At 44.6% G+C, this 22651-nt stretch overlaps 1 pseudogene; it reads right to left on the reverse strand.

The window, feature by feature from the left end:
* Nucleotides 1-1665: 1665 nt before the first annotated feature.
* LOC134912186 (5S ribosomal RNA) lies at nt 1666-1785 on the reverse strand (annotated as a pseudogene).
* Between the last annotated feature and the right edge of the window lie 20866 nt (nt 1786-22651).

Raw genomic sequence — 22651 nt, forward strand, 5'->3', positions numbered from 1 at the left:
AACCCACCAATTGTTGACGCTCAAATCCATATACACTGCTTCAGGAGTGGCCTTAAGTCCCACTATTGCCTGTGCATGGATTTCTAAAGCCATAGTAAGGTGGTTAGGCACATTACTAGAGGATTTGGATGCAATGGATAGAAGTGACATTGAATTGTTTTTACGTAACATACAGAATTCTGCGGGGTTCATGGTGGAATCCATGAAAGAACTGGGTACGCTGACTGCACGGATATCCTTCATGTCAGTATCAGCTACGCCAATGGTCTGCAGACGCGGAATCAGGGAGAAGTGTGGAGAACCTACCCTACACAGGTCAGGCTCTATTTGGGGAAGCGTTGGATTCGTGGATTTCCACGGCAACCGCGGCTAAGTCACCTTTCCTTCCCTCTGCTACTCCTTCTACGAAGAAACCGTTTTCTTCAGCTGTGCAGCACTCCTTTCGGGTCGCTAAGACAAAAAAAGCAAGCCTACGGACCACTTTCATTAGAGATGGTCTGGCAAAATCCCAAAAGCCTGCACCCGCAGGCTCCCAGGACCAGAGACCTGCATCTGCTTCCTCAAAATCCTCAGCATGATGGTGGACCTCAAAGCCTGGAGGACGGGCTGGTGGGTGAGAGACTCAGACGTTTCAGCCACGTCCGGGTGTCATCCGGCCTGGATCCCTGGGTACAGGATATTGTGTCCCAGGGGTACAGACTGGAGTTTCAAGAACTCCCGTCTTACTGATTCTTCAAATCAGGCTTGCCAGCTTTGCTGAAAGATGGAGCTATCCTACAGGAAGCCATCCTAAATTGGAAAAATCACAGGTCATTGTCCCAGTTCCACCTCATATGCAAAACAAGGGTTATTATTCAAACCTTTTCGTGGTATCGAAACCGGATGTTCTGTGAAACCAATTTTGAACTTGAAATCGTTGAACCCTTACCTGAGGGTGTTCAGATTCAAAATGGAGTCTCTCAGAGCAGTGTTTCATGTCTGGAGGAGGGAGTGTTTCTGGTATCCCTGGATATCAAGGATGCGTACCTCCACAATCCGATTTGGCCGCATCACCGGGCTTATCTCAGATTTGCACTGTTGGACAGTCAATATCAATTCCAGGCATGAACAGCATGGCTACATCTGTATATAGTATTGGATAAAACAAAAGTAATGATTACAGCACAATATAATTATCTTACATCTCTGCACATTAATAAAAATGGATCAGCCTGCAATAGTGGCACACTGGGATTTAGTCAAACTAGAGAAACCAAAACACAAGGGGGTTTTGAGAAGTAGACTCTTTTTTTGGGAGCACTCTAATTCAGAGGGTGATATTTATAATGTGTATGGTATTAATAAAGACAGTTTTAGTAAATAAATTAAGAAATGAATTTCTAGGAGTCTCTATTTGTGAACAAATTGTTTCGCGAGAATGTAAAGATCAATAATAAATAATGAGTGATGACAATATCACAGTCTCAAAAAATGCCGGAGATCAATCACTGTAATACTTTGATTATATCATCATTGCACATTGTCTCTCATGTACTATATGACCATCATTTATTCTGCAAATACCCATTCTGGGTTATTGTGAATGCAGAGAATTAAATCATTGGTCATGTGGAACCGATTGCCAAGTGGTATAATTGTGAGTGACTGATATATTTGGGAGTCAATTTATTGCAGTACCAGGGTGTTCAGAGGTGGTCTCCCATCCTATTACTAACCCGGCCTTCCACTGCTTAGCTTCCAAGGTCAGAAGAGATTGGGCATCTCCAGTGAGGTATGACCGCAATTATTGAACTCTCCTTTATTAGTCACTTCAAAGTTATATAATGTAGGATCTTTATATATCTGCAATGCTGCAATTGATAGACACGTATGGTACAATTGCTAGAAACATGAGATTATTTGCAATTACCTGACCAAGTCACCATGTGACACGCAGCCACAAAACAAAGCATACAGAAAAATTAGGGCCTATTATGTGGAAAATAATTTTTTCAAAACCACAAAATATTCATAATTGAACTTGCCTAATATTAGTAATTATGTCCCAGGAGTACCGGTACAGCCACGTTAAACTTGCACTATATGTAAATATTATTACTCTGCACAGACTGCAGATAAGTCATGAAATACACAATAGTATATCAGAAAGAAGAATGGCACCTCAGTAATTCGGTGTTAACTCAATGCACTTGCACCTTCCATCCATAATAATTATGAAAGAATGCTTTTGCATATTATCAGCAAAACGCGGCTAGGAAATATATATGTATATAAACTTGAACATTTGTTCTCAATCGCACACCTGTTGAAATTAAAGCTTTCAGTGCAATAGCTGAAACCGATCAGTTTCAAAGTAAAATGTGTAACCAATGGTGGTATTTCCACATTTAAGTTCAGCAGTTGTAACAGAGTAACTGCAATTTGTTTACTTTCATAGATAAAGGAAACAGATGTAACCATTAAGTGGCTGTTGTATCACAAAAGTATCTAATGATTATGTGCTGAATTTCCAGAATTGCAGACAGTGCTCTGATAATTCTTAAAGACAAAGTCCCAATGTAACTGCTAATTCAGAAGAAAAACTAGTTCAGAGAAAAATATTAATGCAATTATTATTAGTGATGAGCGGGTTCGGTTTCTCGGAAACCGAACCCCCCCGAACTTCACGCTTTTTACACGGGTCCGAGGCAGACTCGGATCTTCCCGCCTTTGCTCGGCTAACCCGAGCGCGCCCGAACGTCATCATCCCGCTGTCGGATTCTCGCGAGGCTCGTATTCTATCGCGAGACTCGGATTCTATATAAGGAGCCGCGCGTCGCCGCCATTTTCACACGTGCATTGAGATTGATAGGGAGAGGACGTGGCTGGCGTCCTCTCCGTTTAGAGTAGACTAGAGAGTAGAGACACTTGATTTACTAATTTTGGGGAGCATATTAGGACGGAGTACTACTTGCTGATAGTGTGACCAGTGACCACCAGTTTAATTAATCCGTTCTCTGCCTGAAAAAAAACGATACACAGTGTGACACAGTCACATACCATATCTGTGCTCAGCCTCAGTGTGCCCTCAGTGTGCTGCATCATCTATGTTGATAAAGCTGAATCTATTTATCGTATAAATAACCCTTTAAGAGGTCTAAGAACACTGTACGCTGACTACGTAAGAAGTACCGTAAGGGTACGCTACTTGCGTAACGATCGCTCAGCCGTAGGCGAGACGCTCAAGCGTCGCGTTCGCTCACGGCCCAGAGATCACAGACTGGCACACTATTGGTTACAGACAAACGTAATGATTCGCTATGGCGTAGCGGACGCTCGAGACCACGAGGAGATCACCAGCGGCGCAGACGCTCACAACGCTATACCTTGATATCTATACCTTTAACAATGAGATACACAGTATACCTTTATGTAGAGACAGTGTGTAAGTGCAACCTGGTGTAACCTGATTAACTACAAAGCTGCTTGAGCGTCACCGACGCTCTGTGAACACTTAACACTATGAGAAAATACACAGATACTTGTTTAGGGTCCAAAGCCTATTAAATGTATTATAACTAATATACTTGAAAAAAAGGAATCACAGTACAAATGATACACTACAATATAACAGAGACTTCCTAACCAAATAACTACACTATAAATACAATACAATACAATACAATCTAATCAAGGGAAAATACGAGAGAAAGAGTAGAGAGAGAGAGAGAGAGGTAGAGATGAGAGAAATGGCTCACAGTAAGACAATATGATCACGGAGAAAAACTTACGCACAAGGGTAACGATCGCAAGCGCTTCTGGACATCCAGCACCCGATTTTCAGCAATGAGAACCGTTGAAGAGTGAGAGCTGGATGTGGTCGGCCTGCCTATTTATGCCCCACACACAATGCAATCTAATGGTCCCTACAATCTGATTGTCCATTGGACACAGGAATTCGGCTTCGCACTATAACAAGAGGTCATAGGTTGATTCATACAGGTGGGGTGTGACGATTTCAAACAGCTCAGGTGGGTGGGACACTGGGTTTCCCGCCGCATACCTGAGTAAGAGTAAATAATAGTAATGGACATAAACTCCTTATGTCCATAACTATTCGCACGAGCGATTAATACGCTCCAAACCAACACCGGAATATTGCTATTTAAATACTCTTCCGATGGGTACCAAACACTACTGTATGACTCCTGTTAGACCCTTCCTACAATACAAAGAGGGATCCCTCCGTTCAGGGACATTCTATATTAACCAAACTTTCAGAATCTATCAAAGGGACCATGATCTATAAACTACGTTAATTGTGGAAATATGTAACGATTGGGTCGCACGCTACGACTACATACTCTTTACCGTAAATACGCATACCGATGCGAGCGGGTGCACGCATCAGCGGGTATGCGCTATCACGGGAAAGCGCACGCATGCGCAGCGCGGACCAGTGTGAGGTGCAAATATGGCAGTGTGCATAGAGATATTTTTCTGACTTTGACAGTCCACCCTTTGGCAGTCAATAATAACTGCCACCTTCTAAAACATTTCAAAAAGAGAAAAATATATGTCAGGGGTTAATTCATTTCCATGGTTGGGTAGGGGAGGAGAGAGGAGTAGGTGTGAAGAGGGTATGACCTAGTGAGATAGCAGAAGCATGTGTGTATGAGTCCATGTCTGGGGGGTCATGTATCATCGTGCCGTACGTGTTGTAAATCAAGCTTCGAGGTATTGCGAAGTATACATTTGAATTCCTTCTTATCCCGTGGTACAGGTCTGTGGATGGGCTGTCAAACTTTACCGAGCTCTTTTCGGCTTTTGAACAAAATGGGGAGCACATTTTAGTTGATGATACATGAATTGGGGAATATGTGATTGCTGATATCTGTGCCTGTATTCCCTATACTATGTGTGTTATTACCTGAGGGTTGTAGAGATGAAGATAAAGAACACTTATGGAAAATGCAATGATATTCTATGTCAGGTAAATGTACATCTGTCGTCGAAGTTTTGTTCGGTATCAGTTGAAAGTCGTCTTCTTTGCGCTGTTTTGCTCCTTAGGCATGAGCAACAAGCTTTGTCAGTGCCATCAGATTTACAAAAAATGTTGGGCTAGCGTGAGTTTAAAAATACTAGGGAAACTGGGGATCCATGGCAAAGTTCATCAAGTGTCCATTTCTCAAGTGGTCAAAACTCTTTCTTTGGTCCATCCGTTGTCTGTATAGCGTCTCGTCAACTTCCTCGTCCAAGGGGGTCTTTTTATCTTGGAGAAAAGCAGAAAAACAGGTGAAAGAAACGGACCGTATAATCGCATTTTTCATCATATCCTGGTTTCTATCATTGGGTCATAAATCAAATCCAGGTTAATTACAGTTTCCTCACTCCTCAAACTCATCACTCTTGTACTTTGTTTGCACCTCATTAAAGCCTGCCCGCATCTAAATATCAATCCAATAGATATAACAACACCTAAAATACATAGGAGAAACTTTCCAACATCCATTATGACTCCTTGAGCCCAGTCTCCTAAACCGGAGAACCAATTTCGCGGGTTCAACCATGACACCCAACCAGTCAGCTCATTACCTACAGCAGCAAGAGTGAGATTGTGTTTTCGGCGAAATTCCCACTTTAATTGGAGAATATCATCCATCTTTTGGTCTATGACCTCTACCGGATCCTCGGTGCTATTCGTGATGTACGTGCAACACTTCACGCCGTACTGTGTTGCCAATGTAACACAATATCCGCCTGTCACTGCTGTGAGGTAATTAAGAACCATTCTATGCTGTACCAGTTCTGTTTTATAAGCTTGGAGTTCTCTTCCAGTGTATCTAAACGTGTCATCATACATTTCAGTGATATTATCTAACAAATTTGCAAGCGCAGAGATGTATCTATAATTCATCACTCCTCGAGCGGTGCGAGTGAAATCTAACGCCACCAGAACCTGAATCCCGGTGGATTCATGGATCATATCAGAGGCCGGATGCTCTAACCTTTCTGACAGTTGTCTTTTAACGAGGTGCTCGTAATGAGTGTGAGTATAAGGAGCTTGGGCACCACGGTGTATGTCTTTCATTTTATCATGAGTTACAGTCATTACTTCAGGCAATACTTTTCCAATATAACACAATCCTTCAGAGTTTGGGGCAAGCCACTTGTACGCCTTTCTCCCGCATATGAAATAAGCATCATCGGGGAGAATATATGGGACGGAGTAGGACATTACCATATTACATACCTTCCAGGTGAAATCTCCTGACCCTAATTCTTCCATCTGCTTAATACACGTATCAGGTTGTACGATATGTGCACAGTATCCTGGTGATACTTCTCCAACTCTAGTAATCCTATTTCCTAAGGTATATCTATACCTGAAAGATTTTCCTCTACTGGCTATGTGGCGTACAAGCTCTGTATCTGTAGGCATTCTATCTGCTCTATGCGAGAAGGTCATGGTCAGGTTGCTCCATGACACTTCCCAATTTCCCGGCTGTCGGGGATTGGAGATGTTGAAACATAAGAGGGACCTATCCACATGGTATTGGTGGAGCTTCAAACTAGGAGGGCTGGAGATATTAAACCTCCTGTCCACCGGTCTCCCACCATTTAACTCAAGTACCTCCCCTATCATTAAAGGAAATGGTACTAGCCCTGATTTGCTATGACCCTGAGGTACTTGAGAGCATACCCAACAATCTGTTTTGTTTAACACATTACCCACTAAGGAGTGATAGTCACTCAATGGATGCCGGTCCATATGGATATTAAAACTGGATTGGCATTTCTTTATGCACCCATCCTCAATGACATTGTTACAAAGCCTGCAGATACAGTTTTCTTCAGCTAACAATCCGTCACAATTTCTTCTATGATCAATGCTATCGGATCGCTTTCTGATACTCGCCTTTGCTTGTTGGTTAGGTTGATCTTGGAAAACTACGCCTCCATCATCATAATCGGAACCCATTCCAGAACCTCTCTCGACCTCCATGGTACTTTCGCCGGAACAGACTGCTCTAGTCAACATCATGGTTCACAGGAAAATCCGGATCACAGTCTCTTGGGGCAAGTCCATCTTTGAGGAGGAAATGGAGAAGAATGAGAAGGGGGAAAAAGAAATTTCAAGGGAGAGGGGATGGGAAGTGGAAAAAAAACAATAAAGGGGATTGGGGAGTCGACAACTGCTTTCGGTCTTCAAGGCTCAGGTGCCGCCTCAGTCCTCCTGGAACAGACACTCCAGTGATACAACCTCTACCGTCTGTTCCTTATCACGGGACTTCTCTGGATCAGCAACCTTCTTGCAGTGGGATGAATGGACCCAAGTCTCTCTCTCAGCAACCTTCAATGCTGTGGTGCTAGTCAATAAGACCTGGTATGGTCCTTCCCATCTATCAATAAGACAACCTGAGCGTAGAAAATTTCGTATCATTACATAATCCCCAGGTTCAATGTCATGACAATTACTATCAGGTAGATCAGGAATCACCAACTTCAGATTTTCATTTTGATTCCTCAACTGTTTACTCATGTTAATTAAGTACTTTACAGTTACTTCATTGTTACATTTCAAATCATCCTGAGGGTTAATCATGACATGCGGTTGTCGACCAAACAAGATTTCAAAAGGGGACAGATTAAGAGGGGACCTGGGAGTGGTTCTGATGCTATACAAAACAATGGGTAAAGCTTCTGGCCACGTCAATCCTGTCTCTGCCATTACTTTACTCAATTTATTTTTAATCGTGCTGTTCACTCTTTCGACCTTCGCACTCGCCTGTGGACGGTACGGAGTGTGCAGCTTGCTATCAATTCCCATCAACTTACACATTCCTTGAAAGACATCACCTGTAAAATGGGTACCCCTATCACTTTCGATTATTCTAGGGATACCATATCTACATACAAATTCCTGCACAATTTTCTTAGCTGTAAACATAGCGGTATTTGTAGCCGCTGGAAATGCTTCGACCCAATTCGAGAAAACATCTATACAAACAAGTACATATTTCAAATTCCGACATGGGGGTAATTGAATGAAGTCAATTTGTATTACCTGAAAAGGGCCGCCGGCAGGTGGGATATGGGATGGTTCTGTAGGTATTGCCTTTTCAATATTCTTTCTCAGACAGGTAAGGCATGACATTGCTCTTTTACTCGCATGAGAGGAGAATCCTGGGGCGCACCAGTATGCTCTTACCAATTTGCACATCCCCTCCTTGCCTAGATGAGTCAGCCCGTGAGCTGCTTCAGCCAGACATGGAAGATATGTCCTGGGGGCCACTGGTTTACCATGTCCATCCGTCCAGAGCCCTGAGGACTCCTGGCCATATCCCTTTGCCTTCCAGACTGCTCTTTCCTGTGCGGAACACAAATTCTGCATTTCATACAACTTCTGTGTGTTGATGGTATTGAATACCATCAGTTGTGTGGTGTCTGTCGGTATGGGGGTAGCAGCTGCTAACTTAGCAGCTTCGTCTGCTCGGCTGTTACCAAGTGATACTGGGTCTTGACTATATGTATGTGCTTTACATTTGATAACAGCCACTCTGTCGGGTTCCTGTATCGCTGTTAGAAGCCTTTTTATGTGAGCTGCATGCGCTATCGGTGTACCAGCTGCCGTCATGAAATTTCTGAGGCGCCATAGGGCTCCGAAATCATGGACTACCCCGAATGCGTATCTAGAATCGGTGTAGATATTGGCTGACTTACCCTTAGCCAATTCACATGCTCTGGTTAGGGCGACCAGTTCAGCAACCTGGGCTGAGTGAGGTGGGCCTAGCGGTTCCGCTTCTATGGTGTCTTGGTCATCTACGACTGCGTATCCAGTACACAAGTCTCCCGAGTCTGACTGTCTGTGACAACTACCGTCCGTGTAGAACGTGAGTTCTGCATCTTCCAGTGGATTGTCACTGATGTCAGGCCTTGCGGTAAAATTTTGGGTCAAATATTCCATACAATCATGTGTATCTTCCTTTGTATTAAATCCTCCTTCCCCATCACTCTCACCTTCCACCCTTTGTGCCTGACCAGGCACACCTGGGAGATATGTTGCAGGATTTAAAGCACTGCATCTCCTTATGGTGATGTTTACTGGGGCCATTAGTGCCAATTCCCATCTTGTAAACCTCGCTGATGAGACGTGTCTGGTTTGGGCAGAATTCAATAAGGCTGACACTGCATGTGGTGCATGGATTGTGAGGTTGTGGCCTAGCACGACATCTTCGCTTTTTGTTACTAGCAATGCTATTGCAGCAACGCTTCGCAAGCATGTGGGGAGGGATCGCGCTACCGTGTCTAGCTGAGCGCTGTAGTATGCAACTGGCCTGCTGGCGTCACCGTGTTTTTGGGTTAGTACACCTGCTGCGCACCCAGCACTTTCTGTTCCGTATAGTTCAAAGGGTTTCCCATAGTCTGGCATACCTAGTGCTGGCGCCTGCGTTAGGCACTGTTTGAGTCTCTCAAATGCTGTTTCGGATTCGTCGGTATGCGAAATCCGATCAGGTTTGTTTGAGGAGACCATTTCCTGCAAAGGTAACGCCAATATGGAAAACCCTGGGATCCAATTACGGCAATACCCACACATTCCTAAAAACGTTCTGATCTGTTGCTGGGTTTGTGGCAGTGTCATGTCTCTAATTGCTTGGATTCTATCAGCGGTCAGGTGTCTCAGTCCTTGTGTTAGACAGTGTCCCAAATATTTTACCTTAGTTTGGCATAATTGCAACTTGTCTTTGGACACCTTGTGTCCGGTGTCTGAAAGATGAAACAGGAGCTGTTTCGTATCCTTCAGAGATGCTTCCAGTGAATCTGAACACAGTAATAAATCGTCCACATACTGTATCAATACTGATCCACTGTCTGGTTGAAAAGACTGTAAACAATCATGCAAAGCCTGAGAAAATATACTTGGACTATCTATGAAACCTTGGGGTAGTCGAGTCCACGTGTATTGGACTCCTCTGTATGTGAATGCAAACAAATATTGGCTGTCAGGGTGCAGAGGTACCGAAAAGAAAGCGGAGCAGAGGTCAATAACAGTGAAAAATTTGGCAGTGGGAGGAATTTGCATTAGGATGACAGCTGGATTTGGCACTACGGGGAACTGACTCTCAACTATTTTGTTAATCCCCCTTAGATCCTGCACTAGCCTGTAACCCCTCCCCCCACTCTTTTTAACAGGGAAGATGGGACTATTGGCAGTGCTGGACGTTCTTACCAGAATGCCCTGTTGTAGCAAGCGCTCTATTACTGGGAAAACTCCTAACTCCACCTCTGGCTTCAGAGGATACTGTGGGATTTTTGGAGCTATCCTACCATCTTTTACTTGTACAACTACTGGAGCTACGTTTGCCATTAATCCAGTGTCCTGTCCGTCTTTTGTCCAAAGTGACTCTGGTATTTGAGATGTCATCTCTTCTACTTGGGATGGATTCCTATTTGTCATAATGGAATGTGACATTAATTTTGATGGGGAGTCTAACATGTCTCGTACTTCCTGAGCGTGATTCTCAGGTATGTCCAAGAATACACCTTCAGAAGTACAATAAATGACGCACCCCATTTTACATAGTAAGTCTCTTCCCAGGAGATTGGTTGGTGCCGATGCAGCCAGCAAAAAGGAATGCTTGGTATGCAAAGGCCCTATTGTAATCTCGGCTGGTTTGCTAACAGGGTAGTGCTGGACTACTCCTGTTACTCCCATGGCTGGAATTGTCCTACCAGTGGTTCTCATGCCCACTGTCGAATTTATCACTGACTTGGCCGCCCCTGTGTCTACAAGAAAGTTTAAAGTTTTACCAGCTACATTGATTGCAATCTCTGGTTCACTTCCAAGACTGGCAATCAATTTAACTGGCTGCAGATTACAGGTATGGCCACACCCCTATTGGGTATGCTGACCTCCCTGAATCCCGTTGGCAGCAACTACTTGTGAGGGAGTTAGCTGGGAACTACCAGAGGCATGCCAATCTCTGTTCGGGGGGTATCTTTTTGTTTCCCCTGTATGTGGCTCAAAACTCCGCCTCTGTGGACCCTGCTCCCAATGTCTTGTGTTGTGTCGTTGTCTAGGGGGTTGAAAAGATCTTTGTACACTCTTTATTCTACAGTCTCGTGCATAGTGTCCCTGTCTGTTACAGGAATAACAAGTTATTTCAGTTGACTTACTTACAGGATTCGATGGTACATACGCAGGCTGCTTTGTGGTCAGCGCCTGTATACTTACTGACATTAACTTATCACTTTGCGATTCTCTGTGCCTGGTGATGTTTCTGTCGTGATCAATAGCAGCCTCTCTCAAAGTGGACACTGACAGACCTCGCCAACATGGTTGCGTGGTCTGTACCCTAGCCTTTAATGTTTCCTTTAAACCATCCATCAGTACAGATACTGCTACTTCTTGATGGTTTGGGTTGGTCCTAATGTCTTCTATACCAGTGTATTTTGCCATTTCTAATAGTGCCCGGTGAAAATATTCTGCTGCCGTTTCGGACTCTTTTTGTCTAATGGAGAATATTTTGTTCCATTTAACAACGGCTAGGAAATACTCCTTTAGCTGTAAATTTATCCTTTTTACGTTATCTTTGTTGTACACATCTGAAAGCGGTACATCTTTATCTAGTCCACAATCAGCCAAGAATTGAACTGAGTCGACATTTGAAGGTAAACAAGCTCTTAGCAGTATCTGCCAATCTTTGTTGTTGGGCTCTACAGTGTTCCCTAGATCCCTGATGTATTTTTGGCTAGCAACTAAGTCTTTCCTGGGGTCAGGAAATTCGGACACTATGGTTCTTAATTCCATTCGGGAAAATGGTGTGTACATGGCAATGTTCCTTATGGGAGTGGCTCCTGATACATCTGTTTTCCCATTGGGAACTGCTATTACTCTAACAGGGTTAACTCTAACAACCTCATTCTGTGTAGATTCTACAACTTGTGGTGAAATTGTTTCGGTATAATGCATGGTGCCGTACTTACCCGTTGACACGACCTCACCTATCCCTCCGCTAGGGGCCTTCACTAATCTCGTGAGTGGTGCAGTTCCTACTGTGGTTTCTGATATGGTGGCCGCTAGAGAGAGCGCTGAAATTGTTGCCGAATCGTCTTCTTGATCACACTCCTGAGGAAAGTTCAGAACAGGGTACAACTTGCACGGGTTAATAATTGCATGGGTTACTTGGTTAACATCATTAACATTTACAGGGTTGCTAAGAGTTTGTGTTTTACACCCCAGTGCGTTTTTCTCCGCAATCAACTTCTCTCCTGCAATGTATGGTGGAGGCGGGGCTGTGGCTATCAGTTTCCTGACTGCCCCAGATCCCGCCGCCAGAGCCAAACCTCTCTGTATCTCACCTTCCTGTTGCCATAACTGTAAATAATCATGATGCTGGATTCGTCTCTTTGTTGATTTTATGAGACATATCCTCCTCCTTAAATTTTGTAACACTTCTGGACTGAAGCTACCTATTCTTGGGAATTTCTCCCTGTCTTGTACAGTCATTCTCTCCCATTCATCACATAAAACCTCTGTGTGACTTCCGTATTTCTCACACATGATGTACCTTGCCGACCCGACTGGTCGGTTCTCTGAATCAACCCGAACCGAGGTTGATCGCCCCCTACCTGAACAACTGGCCCCCATAATCTGCAGGTGTTGCTTACTACTCCTTTGATCTTTATATCACGGTCTTCAGCGAACCCTTACAGCAAACCAAATTATTCAAAATAGGCCGGCGGTGGCGGTTTACCGAGTACCCCACTCACTCGCCCACCTCGACCAATACGACCTGATCACACCGATATGGTGCTGGCGTACTCGATACAGGGCCCTACCAAAAACCTTCTGTTTACTGGAACATATGAGGGTTACCCGCAGGACACTTACTCTTTCCAGTAAAGGTGGGGCTGTTAGATAGTTCCTGAGTGACCAGCGAACTTCCCTTCAAAAATAAAAAATTACACAAATCACGTCAGAATGTACAACTAGCGTTTATGACTTTTGTACGCAAAATGATACTAGTCAGGTTTACTAATGCACACAATGACGTGCGGTACAATCGTTCAGTACATAAGCACTACCTGTTATGTACTGAGAGATCAATGGAATCGAAAATTTCGGCTGCGAATTCCTTCAGCCAGAGCTTGTATGGCCTATATGGGTTCTGCACCAACCCCCGGGGTTGTGCCTCTTACCTTTATAGCGGACTTCTTTGTCTCCTTATGACCTCCTGGTCTGTTATGACCTCCTGGTCTTGTTCTGTACGACCTCCTGGTCTGACCTCCTGGTCTTGTTCTATACCGGTCCGCTATACTCTAATGCTCAAATATTATGTTTAACCAAGGATGCCTCCCTAGCCACCGTATATGTCACTTACACGTATGTCCCTTACGAGTACCCGATTTCTTTTTGGTTCAACCTCTTATGTGATAAAAAAAAAAAAAAACACACTCACTCAACACATGTACACTTTCGTTTCTATATCTATTTCTGCGCAGAAATTTTCTTTAGCCCAGCTGTGTTACCAATTAGGAGCAGGATCTGTTAAACTAAATTTCAGATTTTCCAAAAATAGACTTGCGTTATTTATCGCCTTTTGCGCTATTTACCGCTTAGCGCTAACTATCGCCTTTGCGTTAATTATCGCTTTGCGCTAAAATTCAACTTTTCGTGATTTGAGCTACGTGGGCGTAACCGGACGCTCCGTTGCGTAATGTACGCTGCGTGCGTCGGCCTTTGGATTGCGTACGCTAGTCTTTGTTAGAGACACGTGTACGCAATGCAAAGATCCACCGTAACACAATATACTTTTATCAATGTAGACGATCCCTGATCATCTACCGCGTACCCCACTGGCTTTGCCTTATCTCCCAGGCAAACCTGTGTGTTTCTCTACACTTTTAACTATTACCTCTATTCTTAAACTATGAAATAACAGCAAGTCTCTTTTAGCACTTTTCTATCAACTATAAAATTGGCAAACAGGATAGTGATATACGAAAATGAAAAAGAAATGCAGATATATGTATGCGTGCGTGTGTACGCAAGACAGAAGACAAATAAACAGTTTTAAAAGACACAAGCGTTTTGTTCTTACCTCCGGTTCCCGGATTCCTTCAGCACTCTTTATCTAAGCGAAGCAGACGCTTATCCCGTCAGCACTGCGAGACAACCTCCCACCCTTTGCTGGGGGATAATGTCTGCTGATCTACCTAGTGCAGATATGTGAAGGACAGGACGAGCCGCCAATTGATAAAGCTGAATCTATTTATCGTATAAATAACCCTTTAAGAGGTCTAAGAACACTGTACGCTGACTACGTAAGAAGTACCGTAAGGGTACGCTACTTGCGTAACGATCGATCAGCCGTAGGCGAGACGCTCAAGCGTCGCGTTCGCTCACGGCCCAGAGATCACAGACTGGCACACTATTGGTTACAGACAAACGTAATGATTCGCTATGGCGTAGCGGACGCTCGAGACCACGAGGAGATCACCAGCGGCGCAGACGCTCACAACGCTATACCTTGATATCTATACCTTTAACAATGAGATACACAGTATACCTTTATGTAGAGACAGTGTGTAAGTGCAACCTGGTGTAACCTGATTAACTACAAAGCTGCTTGAGCGTCACCGACGCTCTGTGAACACTTAACACTATGAGAAAATACACAGATACTTGTTTAGGGTCCAAAGCCTATTAAATGTATTATAACTAATATACTTGAAAAAAAGGAATCACAGTACAAATGATACACTACAATATAACAGAGACTTCCTAACCAAATAACTACACTATAAATACAATACAATACAATACAATCTAATCAAGGGAAAATACGAGAGAAAGAGTAGAGAGAGAGAGAGAGAGGTAGAGATGAGAGAAATGGCTCACAGTAAGACAATATGATCACGGAGAAAAACTTACGCACAAGGGTAACGATCGCAAGCGCTTCTGGACATCCAGCACCCGATTTTCAGCAATGAGAACCGTTGAAGAGTGAGAGCTGGATGTGGTCGGCCTGCCTATTTATGCCCCACACACAATGCAATCTAATGGTCCCTACAATCTGATTGTCCATTGGACACAGGAATTCGGCTTCGCACTATAACAAGAGGTCATAGGTTGATTCATACAGGTGGGCTGTGACGATTTCAAACAGCTCAGGTGGGTGGGACACTGGGTTTCCCGCCGCATACCTGAGTAAGAGTAAATAATAGTAATGGACATAAACTCCTTATGTCCATAACTATTCGCACGAGCGATTAATACGCTCCAAACCAACACCGGAATATTGCTATTTAAATACTCTTCCGATGGGTACCAAACACTACTGTATGACTCCTGTTAGACCCTTCCTACAATACAAAGAGGGATCCCTCCGTTCAGGGACATTCTATATTAACCAAACTTTCAGAATCTATCAAAGGGACCATGATCTATAAACTACGTTAATTGTGGAAATATGTAACGATTGGGTCGCACGCTACGACTACATACTCTTTACCGTAAATACGCATACCGATGCGAGCGGGTGCACGCATCAGCGGGTATGCGCTATCACGGGAAAGCGCACGCATGCGCAGCGCGGACCAGTGTGAGGTGCAAATATGGCAGTGTGCATAGAGATATTTTTCTGACTTTGACAATGTAATACTGTATATCTGACTGTGCTGAGTGCTCACTGCTCACACAGCTTAATTGTGGGGGAGACTGGGGAGCAGTTATAGCAGGAGTACATATTTTAACAGTGCACACTTTTGCTGCCAGAGTGCCACTGCCAGTGCCAGTGTGACTGACCAGTGACCACTGACCACCAGTATATTGTGATTGTCTGCCTGAAAAAGTTAAACACTCGTCGTGTGGTGTTTTTATTCTATAAACGCATTCTGCTGACAGTGTCCAGCAGGTCCGTCATTATATAATATATACCTGTCCGGCTGCAGTAGTGATATATATATATTTTTTATATCATTATCATCTAGTCTATATTAGCACTGCAGCAAACGCAGTACGGTAGTCCACGGCTGTAGCTACCTCTGTATCGGCAGTCGCTCGTCCATCCATAATTGTATACCACCTACCCGTGGTGTTTTTTTTTCTTTCTATCTTCTTGATACTAGTAGCTTACTTTAGGAGTCTGCAGTGCTGAGCTGACAGTGTCCAGCAGGTCCGTCATTATATAATATATACCTGTCCGGCTGCAGTAGTGATATATATATATATATTTTTATATCATTATCATCCAGTCTATATTAGCAGCAGACGCAGTACGGTAGTCCACGGCTGTAGCTACCTCTGTGTCGGCAGTCGCTCGTCCATCCATAATTGTATACCACCTACCCGTGGTGTTTTTTTTTTTTTTCTATCTTCTTGATACTAGTAGCTTACTTTAGGAGTCTGCAGTGCTGAGCTGACAGTGTCCAGCAGGTCCGTCATTATATAATATATACCTGTCCGGCTGCAGTAGTGATATATATATATTTTATATCTCATTATCATCCAGTCTATATTAGCAGCAGACGCAGTACGGTAGTCCACGGCTGTAGCTACCTCTGTGTCGGCAGTCGCTAGTCCATCCATAATTGTATACCACCTACCTGTGGTGTTTTTTTTTCTTTCTATCTTCTTGATACTACTAGTAGCTTACTTTAGGAGTCTGCAGTGCTGAGCTGACAGTGTCCAGCAGGTCCGTCATTATATAATATATACCTGTCCGGCTGCAGTAGTGATATATATATATATTTTATATCATTATCATCCAGTCTATATTAGCAGCAGACGCAGTACGGTAGTCCACGGCTGTAGCTACCTCTGTGTCGGCAGTCGCTAGTCCATCCATAATTGTATACCACCTACCTGTGGTGTTTTTTTTTTCTATCTTCTTGATACTACTAGTAGCTTACTTTAGGAGTCTGCAGTGCTGAGCTGACAGTGTCCAGCAGGTCCGTCATTATATAATATATACCTGTCCGGCTGCAGTAGTGATATATATATATATTTTTTATATCATTATCATCCAGTCTATATTAGCAGCAGACGCCGTACGGTAGTCCACGGCTGTAGCTACCTCTGTGTCGGCAGTCGCTCGTCCATCCATAATTGTATACCACCTACCCGTGTTGTTTTTTTTTTTCTATCTTCTTGATACTAGTAGCTTACTTTAGGAGTCTGCAGTGCTGAGCTGACAGTGTCCAGCAGGTCCGTCATTATATAATATATACCTGTCCGGCTGCAGTAGTGATATATATATATATTTTTTATATCATTATCATCCAGTCTATATTAGCAGCAGACGCAGTACGGTAGTCCACGGCTGTAGCTACCTCTGTGTCGGCAGTCGCTCGTCCATCCATAATTGTATACCACCTACCCGTAGTGTTTTTTTTTCTTCTATCTTCTTGATACTAGTAGCTTACTTTAGGAGTCTGCAGTGCTGAGCTGACAGTGTCCAGCAGGTCCGTCATTATATAATATATACCTGTCCGGCTGCAGTAGTGATATATATATATTTTATATCTCATTATCATCCAGTCTATATTAGCAGCAGACGCAGTACGGTAGTCCACGGCTGTAGCTACCTCTGTGTCGGCAGTCACTAGTCCATCCATAATTGTATACCACCTACCTGTGGTGTTTTTTTTTCCTATCTTCTTGATACTACTAGTAGCTTACTTTAGGAGTCTGCAGTGCTGAGCTGACAGTGTCCAGCAGGTCCGTCATTATATAATATATACCTGTCCGGCTGCAGTAGTGATATATATATATTTTATATCTCATTATCATCCAGTCTATATTAGCAGCAGACGCAGTACGGTAGTCCACGGCTGTAGCTACCTCTGTGTCGGCAGTCGCTCGTCCATCCATAATTGTATACCACCTACCTGTGGTGTTTTTTTTTTTCTATCTTCTTGATACTACTAGTAGCTTACTTTAGGAGTCTGCATTGCTGAGCTGACAGTGTCCAGCAGGTCCATCATTATATAATATATACCTGTCCGGCTGCAGTAGTGATATATATATATATATTTTATATCATTATCATCCAGTCTATATTAGCAGCAGACGCAGTACGGTAGTCCACGGCTGTAGCTACCTCTGTGTCGGCAGTCGCTCGTCAATCCATAAGTATACTAGTATCCATCCATCTCCATTGTTTACCTGAGGTGCCTTTTAGTTGTGCCTATTAAAATATGGAGAACAAAAATGTTGAGGTTCCAAAAATAGGGAAAGATCAAGATCGACTTCCACCTCGTGCTGAAGCTGCTGCCACTAGTCATGGCCGAGACGATGAAATGCCAGCAACGTCGTCTGCCAAGGCCGATGCCCAATGTCATAGTACAGAGCATGTAAAATCCAAAACACCAAATATCAGTAAAAAAAGGACTCAAAAATCTAAAATAAAATTGTCGGAGGAGAAGCGTAAACTTGCCAATATGCCATTTTCCACACGGAGTGGCAAGGAAAGGCTGAGGCCCTGGCCTATGTTCATGGCTAGTGGTTCAGCTTCACATGAGGATGGAAGCACTCAGCCTCTCGCTAGAAAAATGAAAAGACTCAAGCTGGCAAAAGCACAGCAAAGAACTGTGCGTTCTTCGAAATCACAAATCCACAAGGAGAGTCCAATTGTGTCGTTTGCGATGCCTGACCTTCCCAACACTGGACGTGAAGAGCATGCGCCTTCCACCATTTGCACGCCCCCTGCAAGTGCTGGAAGGAGCACCCGCAGTCCAGTTCCTGATAGTCAGATTGAAGATGTCAGTGTTGAAGTACACCAGGATGAGGAGGATATGGGTGTTGCTGGCGCTGGGGAGGAAATTGACCAGGAGGATTCTGATGGTGAGGTGGTTTGTTTAAGTCAGGCACCCGGGGAGACACCTGTTGTCCGTGGGAGGAATAGGGCCATTGACATGCCTGGTGAAAATACCAAAAAAATCAGCTCTTCGGTGTGGAAGTATTTCAACAGAAATGCGGACAACATTTGTCAAGCCGTGTGTTGCCTTTGTCAAGCTGTAATAAGTAGGGGTAAGGACGTTAACCACCTCGGAACATCCTCCCTTATACGTCACCTGCAGCGCATTCATCATAAGTCAGTGACAAGTTCAAAAACTTTGGGCGACAGCGGAAGCAGTCCACTGACCAGTAAATCCCTTTCTCTTGTAACCAAGCTCACGCAAACCACCCCAACAACTCCCTCAGTGTCAATTTCCTCCTTCCCCAGGAATGCCAATAGTCCTGCAGGCCATGTCACTGGCAATTCTGACGAGTCCTCTCCTGCCTGGGATTCCTCCGATGCATCCTTGCGTGTAACGCCTACTGCTGCTGGCGCTGCTGTTGTTGCTGCTGGGAGTCGATGGTCATCCCAGAGGGGAAGTCGTACTCGTAAGACCACTTTTACTACTTCCACCAAGCAATTGACTGTCCAACAGTCCTTTGCGAGGAAGATGAAATATCACAGCAGTCATCCTGCTGCAAAGCGGATAACTGAGGCCTTGGCATCCTGGGCGGTGAGAAACGTGGTTCCGGTATCCATCATTACTGCAGAGGCAACTAGAGACTTGTTGGAGGTACTGTGTCCCCGGTACCAAATACCATCTAGGTTCCATTTCTCTAGGCAGGCGATACCGAAAATGTACACAGACCTCAGAAAAAGACTCACCAGTGTCCTAAAAAATGCAGTTGTACCCAATGTCCACTTAACCACGGACATGTGGACAAGTGGAGCAGGGCAGACTCAGGACTATATGACTGTGACAGCCCACTGGGTAGATGTATGGACTCCCGCCGCAAGAACAGCAGCGGCGGCACCAGTAGCAGCATCTCGCAAACGCCAACTCTTTCCTAGGCAGGCTACGCTTTGTATCACCGCTTTCCAGAATACGCACACAGCTAAAAACCTCTTACGGCAACTGAGGAAGATCATCGCAGAATGGCTTACCCCAATTGGACTCTCCTGTGGATTTGTGGCATCGGACAACGCCAGCAATATTGTGTGTGCATTAAATCTAGGCAAATTCCAGCACGTCCCATGTTTTGCACATACCTTGAATTTGGTGGTGCAGAATTATTTAAAAAACGAGAGGGGCGTGCAAGAGATGCTGTCGGTGGCCCGAAGAATTGCGGGACACTTTCGGCGTACAGGCACCACGTACAGAAGACTGGAGCACCACCAAAAACGCCTGAACCTGCCCTGCCATCATCTGAAGCAAGAAGTGGTAACGAGGTGGAATTTAACCCTCTATATGCTTCAGAGGTTGGAGGAGCAGCAAAAGGCCATTCAAGCCTATACAACTGACCACGATATAGGAGGTGGAATGCACCTGTCTCAAGCGCAGTGGAGAATGATTTCAACGTTGTGCAAGGTTCTGCAACCTTTTGAACTTACCTCACGTGAAGTCAGTTCAGACACTGCCAGCCTGAGTCAGGTCATTCCCCTCATCAGGCTTTTGCAGAAGAAGCTGGAGACATTGAAGGAGGAGCTAACACAGAGCGATTCCGCTAGGCATGTGGGACTTGTGGATGGAGCCCTTAATTCGCTTAACAAGGATTCACGGGTGGTCAATCTGTTGAAATCAGAGCACTACATTTTGGCCACCGTGCTCGATCCTAGATTTAAAACCTACCTTGGATCTCTCTTTCCGGCAGACACAAGTCTGCTGGGGTTCAAAGAACTGCTGGTGACAAAATTGTCAAGTCAAGCGGAACGCGACCTGTCAACATCTCCTCCTTCACATTCTCCCGCAACTGGGGGTGCGAGGAAAAGGCTCAGAATTCCGAGCCCACCCGCTGGCGGTGATGCAGGGCAGTCTGGAGCGACTGCTGATGCTGACATCTGGTCCGGACTGAAGGACCTGCCAACGATTACGGACATGTCGTCTACTGTCACTGCATATGATTCTCTCACCATTGAAAGAATGGTGGAGGATTATATGAGTGACCGCATCCAAGTAGGCACGTCAGACAGTCCGTACTTATACTGGCAGGAAAAAGAGGCAATTTGGAGGCCCTTGCACAAACTGGCTTTATTCTACCTAAGTTGCCCTCCCACAAGTGTGTACTCCGAAAGAGTGTTTAGTGCCGCCGCTCACCTTGTCAGCAATCGGCGTACGAGGTTACATCCAGAAAATGTGGAGAAGATGATGTTCATTAAAATGAATTATAATCAATTCCTCCGTGGAGACATTGACCAGCAGCAATTGCCTCCACAAAGTACACAGGGAGCTGAGATGGTGGATTCCAGTGGGGACGAATTGATAATCTGTGAGGAGGGGGATGTACACGGTGATATATCGGAGGATGATGATGAGGTGGACATCTTGCCTCTGTAGAGCCAGTTTGTGCAAGGAGAGATTAATTGCTTCTTTTTTGATGGGGGTCCAAACCAACCCGTCATTTCAGTCACAGTCGTGTGGCAGACCCTGTCACTGAAATGATGGGTTGGTTAAAGTGTGCATGTCCTGTTTATACAACATAAGGATGGGTGGGAGGGCCCAAGGACAATTCCATCTTGCACCTCTTTTTTCTTTCATTTTTCTTTGTGTCATGTGCTGTTTGGGAGGTGTTTTTTGGAAGGGCCATCCTGCGTGACACTGCAGTGCCACTCCTAGATGGGCCAGGTGTTTGTGTCGGCCACTAGGTCGCTTAGCTTACTCACACAGCTACCTCATTGCGCCTCTTTTTTTCTTTGCGTCATGTGCTGTTTGGGGAGTGTTTTTTGGAAGGGCCATCCTGCGTGACACTGCAGTGCCACTCCTAGATGGGCCAGGTGTTTGTGTCGGCCACTAGGGTCGCTTAGCTTACTCACACAGCTACCTCATTGCGCCTCTTTTTTTCTTTGCGTCATGTGCTGTTTGGGGAGTGTTTTTTGGAAGGGCCATCCTGCGTGACACTGCAGTGCCACTCCTAGATGGGCCAGATGTTTGTGTCGGCCACTTGGGTCGCTTAGCTTAGCCATCCAGCGACCTCAGTGCAAATTTTAGGACTAAAAATAATATTGTGAGGTGTGAGGTGTTCAGAATAGACTGAAAATGAGTGGAAATTATGGTTATTGAGGTTAATAATACTTTGGGAACAAAATGACCCCCAAATTCTATGATTTAAGCTGTTTTTTAGGGTTTTTTTAAAAAAAACACCCGAATCCAAAACACACCCGAATCCGACAAAAAAAATTCGGTGAGGTTTTGCCAAAACGCGTTCGAACCCAAAACACGGCCGCGGAACCGAACCCAAAACCAAAACACAAAACCCGAAAAATTTCCGGTGCTCATCACTAATTATTATGCAGAGAAGCGTTCCAACTGGTTTCAACAGGTTAAATAGGCAGCGTTCAATTGATTGCTGATGGCTATGGAAATAGTTTACATGGGTGCGGGGTGTATACAATACCAGAACCCAAATGATAGTGCAGCCGCTAAGAGTCCCGTTCTTCAGCCGTGCATCAGCTCTGGGGAATCCCGTTTCTGACCTTGCACTGGCTCCGGGGATTGCCGTGGCATGCAGTTGAGGTGTCTGTGTGGCCGTTGCCTGGTGACCGCCTGGAGACTCCAGCTGATGCGGTCACGTGTGCGCCTCACGTGATCGCAATTTCCTGTCCTGACGTACGTTTCGCGGAGAAAGCTTGTTCACAGGGCGTGCTGTAATCTCTCAGAGTGTCAGTATTTA

This window comes from Pseudophryne corroboree, chromosome 4 (genome assembly GCF_028390025.1).
Source record: "Pseudophryne corroboree isolate aPseCor3 chromosome 4, aPseCor3.hap2, whole genome shotgun sequence".
In the NCBI taxonomy this organism is placed as follows: Eukaryota; Metazoa; Chordata; class Amphibia; order Anura; family Myobatrachidae; genus Pseudophryne; species Pseudophryne corroboree.